The sequence below is a fragment of the Tachypleus tridentatus genome, unplaced genomic scaffold, assembly GCF_004210375.1.
Source record: "Tachypleus tridentatus isolate NWPU-2018 unplaced genomic scaffold, ASM421037v1 Hic_cluster_2, whole genome shotgun sequence".
Classification (NCBI taxonomy): domain Eukaryota; kingdom Metazoa; phylum Arthropoda; class Merostomata; order Xiphosura; family Limulidae; genus Tachypleus; species Tachypleus tridentatus.
Window position 1 is genome coordinate 41,018,182 of NW_027467782.1, and position 12,057 is coordinate 41,030,238.

Consider the following 12,057-nt stretch of genomic DNA (forward strand, 5'->3'; position numbering starts at 1 on the left):
GTTTTGGCTTGTTTTTGGTTATAACAAATAAATATCAGAGGTGTTGATTTCCTGTTTCTAACTCAGTCCTTAGTTTTGATTCATTTAACTTAACACAAAGCTTATTAATAGAATACTGTTAATTAGAATATTAACAGTATTAATATTCTAGCCACACACCCACACTTTCCGTTGAGCAACTGGTAAGGTGGAGAACTTATATTACTAAATTCCGGGTTTCGATTCCCTGAGTGTTTTGAACTAAGATAAATCTTAGCTTTGTGTTTAATAACAAGCAAAAACAAGAATTATTTATTTGTATTGATAACAAAATTACATATGGACACTAAAATATCCTCAGAATATATCGGTTCCTTCTACGCTTTAAACCACAGGGTTCCAGTTAAAGGTTCCATGACCACCTCCAACTCCAATAACTCCATTACCACTAGGACAACAATATGAAGGAGGAACATCACAATGAAAAAAATTTGTTGGACATGCGATGTCATCTTGGAAATTCCCCTCTAGTTCAGGTAGTAAAAAGTAACGTCATTAGAATATATATCACCTATAATATTTTATAATGATTTTTTAATCGTCACTGTTTATCTACTTGTGAAGCCTAGCTAATAAACATTATATTCATAAAACTGTTAAAATTACGTCAATATCAAGATCAACCGTTAATGTTACAGAACACGTCACAAAAAAATAGTCATATTTAACAGTTACGTTATTTAACGAGTTTGTCAGTAAAATCTATTGTTAATCTATAAACCAATCTACTTTGTTTCTAGAACAGTATCTTATATTAAATTGCAACTTTCCGTAGCGTCACTAAAAGTACATAAAAATTATCTGCAAAAACACATTAAAGTGATTCTCCGTTGCTTACCTTATACACTAAATATTGTATTTTATGCCTCAGTTAGAGGCTACAGCGTGGAAGACGAACCCTAATTTGTGACAGAGAATTCTAATAAAAAATTGACTTTACAACCAACACTTTAATATATCCTTGATTTTCTTCAATTTACTGAGTAAAGACATAATATATTCCACAGTATATCGACAATATTAGTTCAATTGTTTTATACTACTGAAGATACTTGTAGTTAGTAAGTAATGACATTATGATCTGTATGAGAGGCCGATTTGAGTAGATCCCAAGTTAACCTCTTGTCTTAACTCATCACCTTTGTCTTGAGACACTCATGAAAAATATAAACAAAAATAATGTGCGTATTACATTGTATAAAATACGGTATATTGTTCTCACGGTTGTGGATTGTAAGTCATAACAAACACGACCACAGCACAAGATCAATCATATAAACAGCTGTCGTATTAATGTAATTATTATTTTGTACACTAGTTAATTAACAATTATCTGTTACTTTATTATCTATATTACTTATTATCAGTTTGATATTCAGTTGTAGCAACAAATGCAATTTAAATTAAAATATTTACTTCAAAAGTTATAAGAACAAATTTTATAAAAATGCACGGTTGTGTCACCCTGCGTTGCTGTTTCACACATGTAATCATTTTGAAATAATTTAATTTCTCACTTTAAATTGTTGTGAAATATATAGTCATCAAGAGAAGTATATTGTTTTTTACATTCTTTCATTATAGACAATATTCGAATTTTTAGATACACGTCGTTGTTATAAACTTACCTTCATTAAATATTATGTTACAAACCTCCGTTAGTAACAAGAAATAAACATTGTGGCAGTTTCTTGAACGATACAGACAAACGTAACTTATAATAATTGATATTTCTATCATACCATTTAAACTGTTTGTATGAATTCAGTGTTAAAGAATTCATTCTCTCACCTGGAGTTGATTCCAACAGTGTTGTAAACATCAGAAGTATAATAATTGTTGTAGTCTTCATTTCTCTGATCTGTTAAAATCAGTATTAATACAGTTAGAGAAATGTGACTTTTAACAAAGCCTAAAATAAAAGATCGAAACTTAGTACAGCCCATGAATTCTATATCTTACTAGCTTCAGATATATTAGAACAGAAGTACTTTTTTTATGAACGGAAGTAGAGAGTTACAGAAGAAACAAGTTCCCGATTTATCACAGAAACACTAAAACCATTACAATAACTGGACAACAACATCTAATGCAAGATTTCTTTAGGATAAAAATTACATTTTGCAAATACCGTTTAACAACAAAAATAATTTTATATCGATTTTTTTCTTTTCTTGGAGGTTTCTCGAACTTCATAAAACATGAAAGTAAAAACTTCTTTATTAAAGAAAGTTTATATCTAAGAACAATACCAGATCGATCAACCAAAACACACAGAATTAAAGTTTAACAATGAATAGAAAAACGTTGAAGTTATCATGCCTGTGGTAAAATATTGACTTATAAAATGAAAACAAAATATTAGTTTGTGTTAACATGATAAAAATAATTATTCAGATAAGTATTTAAGATCTGTACTTTGTTTAACATTAATTATAATTACTATTATAAAGAAATACTCTCAAACATGATATAAAAATTATATTACTAAGGAGTATTCAATTATTAGGTACTTCAACCACGTTTAATCGGAGTGTAAATATATACAGTTAGACTATGGTCCTGATACTCAGCTTATATAGTCGTATTTTTAATGAGATGCACAGTTCTGAGAACATCACAACCAATCAGAATAATTCCATTAACAGTTGACGTCAAGTGTCAAATTACAATATTATAGAGACATGTAGAGAGACAGATTGAACCAATAGGAAGCTGTGAGTGATTATTTGTTATTTACACGTGATACATTTTTGTTAAAGTGGCTCATGTAGTGGTGGAAAGACTTTAAAACTGTAAGTGGTAATGAAGTTGTGTGATTAGGGTAGAATGGATAGTAACATGTAAGTAGTTGTGTTTCATGGATATTCACAAATGGTTTATATATCAATAAATCGTGTGGAACACACGTAGCTATTGTAACATTAGAACAAACGAGCTTCGATGTGCAATATTATAGACAAAACGTAGTTATTTTATCTTTAGAACACACAGGTGTCTATAAAGACATTTATATAACCATAAGTATACAGGCTAACTAAATGATTTTTGTATCGTAATCATGTTGACACGCTGTCTGTTTCTTTGTTTGACTTAAACTTCCCACAAATTTATACGAGAATTATCTGCGCTAGCCGTCCTTAAGTTACCTGTGTGAGATAAGAAGGAAGGCTAATAGCCATCACCATCCTCCTCAACTGTTAGTTACTTTTTACTTACAAATTCTGGGATCAACCGTTACTTATAACGCCTCTTTGGCTGAATGGGCAAACAAGTTTCATGAGTGGGGGATTCATACTCGTTACCTTAAGAATTCGAGTCACTCACCACCTAGCCGTATCAGGACGGTATACATACACTTAGTTCAGTGTGATGACATACTCTTGTTTGTCACATGACAGAAGTCATTTGTACAGTTTTATGATACACTACAGTTCCAAACATGTGAAACTCTTATCTAATTATTTATTATGAGTCGAACGCCTTAACCACCTGTCCATGCCGGGCCTTTTTTTAATTCATGAAGCTAAATTCTAAAACGGCTGACTCAACACCTACACACAGCTCCCTAGAGTACAGCATAAGTTTAAGTAGTTACACAACAGAAACACCATTGTGACTTTGTTCTTATAACAAACAAAGTGTTCAGATATTTATACTGTTCTGTCACAGTAACAAAACATGGTATATATATCTTTATTGGTACGAAACAAGAAAATCTTCACAAGCAGTGAATATTAAAAATATACAATAATACTTATAATATGAACCATGATGAGCATCTATATTTAACATTTACCAAAAATAAAACTTTCATGACACTTTTTGTTCCTACTGATAATTTAGTTTTAATAACTGATTGAATCCTGTCTTGTTTAGCTGTTAGCGCGATAATTTACCTCACACATCACATGCCACTTGTTATTTCTGTTTTCACATAATGATAAAAATTCCGAATAAAATATTTCACTAGAAATTGCTTTTGAAATGTTTTATAGAAATATAACAATTATTGTAAATATTGTATAAGCCTCTAGAATTTATCATCTGGGAAACTTGAAGCGTTAAAACTTCTCAGGTTAACTTCAAAAATTGCTTTTTAAAAGGTAGAGGGCAGTACGAAAATTGAAGTGTCATTCGATTATTTAAAAACCTTAAAGAAGAAAAAAACGATACATTATTAATTACTGTTTTTGTTTCTATAATTGCGCCATCTGTAAGAGTCTTAGTGCACTAATATGTTTTTTTTTTGCATTTGTTAATTTCCTACGAAGCTAGCTGTCTCTACTTTTGAAATCTTAGACAGCTTGTAAAAAACCACCTATCTTCCTAACTGTCGGAATATACCGGGTTTAGTCCAACTGTGAGACATTCATAACCTGCGGTAATGATACAAGAACAAAGGTGTAGACTTTTCTTCCACCACCGACAAAATTACACCTGATGGGTCTGTGAGTGGGTGTGTGTTTTCTAAAGATCGGGTTACCTTCTGAGCCCACCAAGGGGAATCGAACTCCTGATGTTAACGTTATAAATCGGTAAACATACCGCTATATTAGCGGGGGGCAATATATTATCTGCGCTACACACTCTGCGGGGGGAAATTTCCATTAAAAGAATGTTTTGTACATTAAATTTCTAGACCACCCCCTTCACGTTTCTCTACACATTTGTCAAACACCATTAATGTCTGTTTACAAGGAATTCAGAGAGACATCATGAGAAATCAAAATATACGGAAGTCCGAAAAGTTGCATCCAGTGTCTATGAGTAGTATATTAGTAATTCCTATTTGAACTTTTACATCACGATATAGCAGACAGGATAACACAGACGTTTGTAGCTGAAGGTATCATATGGTGTTTAATAGACAGGATAACACAGACGTTTGAAGCTGAAGGTATTATATGGTGTTTAACAGACAGGATAACATAGACGTTTGCAGCTGAATGTATTATATGGTGTTTAACAGACAGGATAACACAGACGTTTGTAGCTGAAGGTATTATATGGTGTTTAACAGACAGGATAACACAGACGTTTGTAGCTGAAGGTATTATATGGTGTTTAACAGACAGGATAACACAGACGTTTGTAGCTGAAGGTATTATATGGAGGAACTAGAATGTACGATCATTATTTGTTCTCCAACAGCGATGAGTTTCTATAATTAAAATAAAATGTTTTTCAGACCAAGCGAACTTTCTTTAGTTCTCGTTGCAGTTTAAATAATATAAAAAACATTTATTTCAAGATGTTTCTTTTACGATAAATGGTGAAGCGACTGATGTAATTTTATTGGAAATATAAAACAAAATTATATATTTAAAGTGCTGGATATGAAGAGTTTCAAATTTGTGATTTATGACAGAAAAGATATTTATAACTTAAAATATGTGTGTGTGTTTTCTTACAGCAAAACCAAATCGGGCTATCTCCTTAATCCACAGAGGGGAATCAAACCCCTCATTTTAGCATTGTAAACCCGCAGACTTTCAACTGTACAAGCCGGGCACTAACTTAATATATAATGATATTTGTATCATGAATAATATAGAAGACTTTCGATAGTTTGGAAAGAGTACTGGCAAACTGCCAAGAAAAGAAAATGTAGGAGTGTAAATGAAAGGTCAAGGGTTAAGTGTGTTCTAAATGATTTATTAGGAAATAAAACAATGTGTTGAACAAAACAGATGAATAATATTTATACAGAGAAATATATATGTTAAAAACGGTTCGTTTGGGTTGAGAAAATATTTTACGTAGAGGAGCGAACAACGTTTCGACCTTCTTCGGCCATCGTCAGGTTCACAAAGAAGGAAAGAGGTTACTGACCGGAAGCTGACCACGTGTTTGAAAGGAGTTGTGTAACTGAGTATCGGAATGTAGAGGGCGGTGTTAGATGTTTGAATATATAATTTTATTTATTTTATTATTTTTAATATAAGTATAAAGGCGTTCCTTTGTATTGGTTTATTTTGGGCTTGAGTTGTTGTATAAGTAAGGCTTCTTTAATTTTGCGTTTGTTTATGTTTGTTTCTTTATTTAGTATTTGAGTGTTTTCTATGGTTATGTTGTGTTTATTTGACTTACAGTGTTCGAAAATTTGTGAAGGTGACTTTTTGTGTTCTTTGAATCTGGTTTTCATTTTTCTACTTGTTTCTCCAATATAGAAGTCGTGGCAGTTGTCACATTGTATTTTATAAATAATGTTGGTGTGGTGTTTGTAAGTGTAGTTTTTACATAGTATAGACCTCAGTTTTGTGCCTGGTTTTTGAATAAATTTGGTATTAACTGGAATGTCATATTTTGTTACTAGTTTTTGCCAAATGTTGGTTATTTGTCTGCGGATGTCGGGAAAATATGGTATGCAGCAGTATATGGTTTCGTGATTTTTTGATTCGTGAAATGTATTTACTCTTGTTGGTTGATTTTGCTTTCTGACTAGGTGTGTACGTATAATGTTTTCTACGGTTTGTGGAGGAAACTTATTGATGTTCATGAAGTATTGTTTTATTTTGTCTAATTCATCGTTAATTTTATCTGGTGAGCATAGTTTTATGGCTGTGTTTATTTGGTTTCTTAGTATGTTGAGTTTTTGTTTTGTTTCATGTGCTGAGTCCCAAGGAATGTATAGTCCAGAATGGGTGATTTTTCGGTGGATTTTTGTTTTAAATTGTGTGTCGGTTCTTGTAATTTTGAGGTTAAGAAATGATATTTGATTACTTTCTTCCTGTTCACATGTGAAGTTAATATTGATTCTATGAATCAAACACCTCTTCTTATAATATAGATTCTGACCCTCTATTTTAGGCCACCTGATTCGACTTGAGAAGCTTTTCTCAACTGATAACATGTTGTGTCAACATTATTTGACCTTTAGAAAGCTTATGATACTACATGGAGGTGTGGAATTTAGAGAGACCTCCACTTGTGGGGGTTACGAGGTCATCTGCACATTCTTATTTAAAAAAATTTCCATAAACAGGCGATTCCAGTTTGTGTGGATTCGACACTTAGTCGTTGTTTTCTACAGCAATTTGGAGACCTCTATATAATTCTCTTACAAATTACGTGACACATAGAAAAGAGTAAAATAGTACATTTTAAAAGACTAGTAAGTTTTTATTTACTAATCCAAAGATAGTGTTATGTCTGATAGCTGGCAGTCTGTGTACTGTATCATTATTATACGGATAATTAGTTTCTTAGTTTGATTATATAGCATATTATATGTAATTGTCTTAACTCCGTAACTTGAAACAGAACCAACCTGTTAAAGTGCAGGAAGCACCGCTAAAAACTGGGTTTCGTTACCTATTGTGGGCAGAGCACAGATAGCCCATTGAATAGATTTGTGCTTTATTCCAAAACAAACCAAACAAACAAGTACAGGAAGTCATTTAGTGTTTTATTAAACGTCTCTCACACAGAAGTATCTTCAGAATTATTACGGACCAGTTATTTTATACGAAACATATTCTTACACTGTGATATAACGATATGTTTTTTATTGTAATTATATTCAGAATCCTAAAAGTTGGAACTGTGAACAATATATAAATTGTAATGTATAGGAAGTCGTTTAGTATTATATTTCAGGTATCTGATGATGAAAAATGAATAGCAAGGTTATAGTAACCACATACAACACATCTACTTTATCAACTCAAACAAACTTTCCCGTATGGAGACTATTTTGAAACATATACAGTTGAACTATCAATAAAACCGGACCTTGAACTTAAATTATTGGTAAATAATGGAAAATGTTTTTTGATTGTATTGAATGTGTTACCTGGTAAAAAAGTCTGATAATAAGTTTTAGTTAGTCACATATAAACTAGTTTTGTTTATTTATCTTAAATCATTATAGATTGTTCTTAATATTTAGATGTGAGTTTGATTGTAAAAAAAAAAACCTTTATGAAAGATTAAAAAAATAATACACATTAGGGTCCAGTAGGTTTACTAGAGTGTTAATTACGTTTTGTTGTAAAACACATTATCTTATTCTTAAAAATAACGCCCTCTGTTAGAGAGTCATAATATTTACTGTTAAAGTATTACGCTTCATGTCTATTTTCAATTGCAAGCCAATTTTTATTATTCACGAGTTTGATCATTACTCAGACATGAGACCAGAAGTTCAACATTTCTGTCAAATATTGTCAAAGTTAAATATCACGTTACATTGTTATCAATCTATGTATTTTCATGTATAACGTTAAATAAATCGGTCTTTGTCGTGAGTGTCTTTTTCTGGAGCGTAGAGTTTGGTTCCTTGATGAACTGGTGAAAATAGAATCTACTGGATCGTGGTGTTTTTCCACACCCGCTGTAGCTGTGTTACCTTGAAGCTTCCCCATTCAAAACCAACAAACCTGTGAACGTTGCATTCATGGTTGTTTTCATAAATCTTCACATAAACCACGATGTTACAAGTCATAGTAAAATATTTTTGTTTTCTGTTTGGACAAAACACGACCGAAACAATGAGAAATTCATTTCTCTGACAACCTCTGAATAAGAAAATTTCTTAATATCTAAGTTTTCTTAATATGTTGAAGTAAAGAAGACGATAGGTTAATCATAGCAAATACTCAGGTAAGAGTTTCAGATGTTTGAACCTGTAGAGCTTTGCGAAACGGTACAAATGACTCGTGTCATGTGACAAACAGGAGTATGTGGTCACACTGAACTAAGTGTATGTAGTTATGGCCACATGGATAGCGATCTTAGCTCGAATTATAAGGGTCGCGAGTTCGAATCCTCCTCTAATAAATCTTGCAAGCTCTCTCATCTGTAGAGGCTTTAAAAGTGACGGTTAATCTCGGTATGGCCAGATGGGCAATCCCACAATTTGTAAGTTAAGATGTAACCAACGGTTGGCGGCGAATGGTGATGATTATCTTCCTTCTTTCTGATCTCACACAGCTAAATTAGGGACGACTAGCGCAGATAATTCTCGTGTAACTTTGTGAGAATTTTAATAGTATAACAAAGTAACAAACAGCCCGTCTACATGATTTAGGGTAGAAAAATCATCTATGCAGTCTGTATACCTTAGTGAAATAAATGAAATATCTTTATAGACACCTGTGTTGTGTGTTTTTATGTTAAAATATCTAAGTAGTGGCTATAATAGCGTTCATTGAGGTTCGTTTATTCTAATGTTGTAATAGCTAGGTGTGTTCCAGACAATTTATTTGTATATAAACTATATGTGTATATCCGTTATATGTAAACTGTGTGTGAGGGTTTTCAAACAGTTTTGACTACTTACATCCATTCTACCCTAATCACACAACTTCCATTTACAGTTTTATAGTTATTCCACCACTACATGAGCCACGTTAACAGAAATGTTTTACATATAAATAACAAATATTCACTCACAGTTTCCTACTGGCTCAATGTTTATCTCTCTGCATGTCTCTATAATACTGTAATTTGGTTCTTGACGTCAACTGTTAATGTCATTCTGATTGGCTGCGATGTTCTAAGAACTGTGTATCTCATTAAAACTATAATAGTTAAGTTTCAGTAGAGTTTACATTCCAATAAAATGTAGCTGAAGTAACTAATAATTAAACAGTATTGGGTAATATAATATTTATATCTTATTAGAAAGTTTTTATTTATCATATAATTTTAATGAATATTACACTAAGTACATACCTTAAGTACTTGATTGAATAACTCTTATTATCATGCTCTCAGAAAGTGATATTTTATTTTCATTTTACAAGTCGATATTTCGGGACATACATGGTAACTCTAGCGTTTTTCTATCTACTGTTAAACTTTCTTTCTGTGTGTTTTGGTTGATATCTCGGGTTGGTCTTGGTTGTCAGATGCGAAGTTATTCAAGAATGAAAACATCAAGGATTAGAAAATTTTCAATATAAAATTAATTTTATTTTTGAAACGGTATTTAGAAAGCGAAATTTGTATCGTTGAAAAATCACACACTAGATATCGTTTGGTTATTATCATGGTTTTAGAGTTCCTGTGATAACTGTCAAGATTTTTATGTTGAAGAAACAAGTAAAAAAACTGAAACCAGATTCAAAGAACACAAAAAGTCACTTTCACACGTTTTCGAACACTGCAAATCCAAAAAACACAACACAACCATAGAAAAAACTCAAATGCTAAATAAAGAAACAAACGCAAAATTAAAGAAGCCTCACTTATACAAGAACTCAAACCCAAAGTAAACCAATACAATGGAACATTTTTACACCTATATTTACAAATATAATCAAACATCTAAGCACGCCCTCTACATTCTTACACTCAGTTACACAACCGCTTTCAAACATGTGGTCATCTATCGGTCAGTTATGTCTTTCTTTCTTTGTGAACATGACGATGGCCGAAGAAGGTTGAAACGTTGTTCGTTCCTCTACGTAAAAATTTTCTCAACCCAAACCAGCTGTTTTACATATGTATTTTTCTCTACAAGTGGGTTTTTTCGTCATCAATGATTATTTACGTATATAGAAAGGTGGGAAAATGTTCAAGGAAAGCACAAACACTTCAACTGTAACGGTTATAAAGATAACAACTATGATTGTAATGTTTCTTGATTATCTGTAATGACGATAAAACCAACTTGTAGAGAAAATTATAAAGTGCTTTCTCTACCCATACCAGCCGTTTTTTATATACATAATATTTTTTGATTGGTTGGTTCAGAGTGGTGAGGTTTCATTAACGACCCATCTACACGAACGTAGATAAACACCATGAGCCAGTAATTCCAGTTCTTACGCTTACATTTGGGAACAAAACGCTCAGCCCCGGATAATATAGAATAATCTGAATATAATTTAAGAGGACTTTGAACATTTTCAAAAGACAGTTGACATACTGCACGTTACAATATTCATATATCAACCTTGCACACATTTCATATATTAACATAATTTATTGCACTGTTCAGATAACTGCCGATTTTGTAAAGATAGTTTACATTTGATTTAGGTGCATACTTCTTAAAAGTAAACATTCCATGTGAGTCTACTAGTGAAGGTACTACCAATAAATTTAACTGTTTGTTGACCTTGAACTTGGGACTATATAGTTGGAAACTTACGTTATTAGCTTTCTTCATGTTTCTGTTCAGAGTCCTTACAGCATGTTTTAAACAGATCTAGCTAATTTTTAAAAAGGAAGCCAAAGGTCTTCAAATATTTATGTCGTTTCTTTACGTCAAAAAATATCACAGTCTGCCATTTAAAATTCATTATTATAACAAAAAACAAACAGTTCAGAATATGAACAAAATACAATTATTTGACATTGTGAACAAGAACAAGAAGATATTGTTGAAATAATGCCACTATTGGTGATTGTTTTACAACAACCCTTCTGGCATCAGAGTAGCGAGAAACTTAAATTTTCTTTCATGTATCAGAATAATATGTTGTTGCTTGAGTGCTTAGTGAGTTATTGTTTTATCATTAGAACCAACTTGAAGCACCTAATAACGAAATATAGATTTGTAAGTTCTCACACTTATTGCTGGATCACAGGTTAACCATTAAAAGTTAGGAAAAATATAATGTTAACATTAAGACTTTGTGATTGTACTCACGTGTGGGTCAGAGGTAGATGGAGAAATGTAAGGTAGCCAGTTACTGTTGTGTTATAAGAATACAACTGATATATCTGTCCTGGAAACTTACTGTAGGTTACAACAACATGTAGATATCAGTAGCAACTGGAATGTAAAATGTCTAGAATGTAGACTCTGGTGGACATATTATTAACTATAATTTTGTATTTTGTAATTTACAACACAATAGAGAATGCTCATATTTAATATTTAACGAAATGTAAACAAGTAAACATGTAAGAATGTTTAAATGTCTTGTATAACATCTTCCAAACTAAAAAAAATGTCTATTATATAACGTATTGAAGGAAACAAACAAACAGTTGACACATTTTAAAGAGAGAGAAATGTTACTATAGAGTATTTGTACTGACAAAATAGGTTATAATTAC

At 31.9% G+C, this 12,057-nt stretch overlaps 1 long non-coding RNA gene across 2 annotated transcripts; it reads right to left on the reverse strand.

Moving 5' to 3' along the window:
* Positions 1–281: 281 nt before the first annotated feature.
* LOC143242778 (uncharacterized) lies at positions 282–11,776 on the reverse strand. 2 transcript variants are annotated; one of them, XR_013023228.1, is made up of 3 exons: positions 11,645–11,776; positions 1,831–1,900; positions 282–506 (listed from the first exon to the last, which is right to left on the reverse strand). It is a non-coding gene; the product is annotated as an uncharacterized LOC143242778 (long non-coding RNA). The 2 variants fall into 2 exon arrangements; XR_013023229.1 differs by lacking the exon at positions 11,645–11,776 and adding an exon at positions 2,528–2,597.
* Between the last annotated feature and the right edge of the window lie 281 nt (positions 11,777–12,057).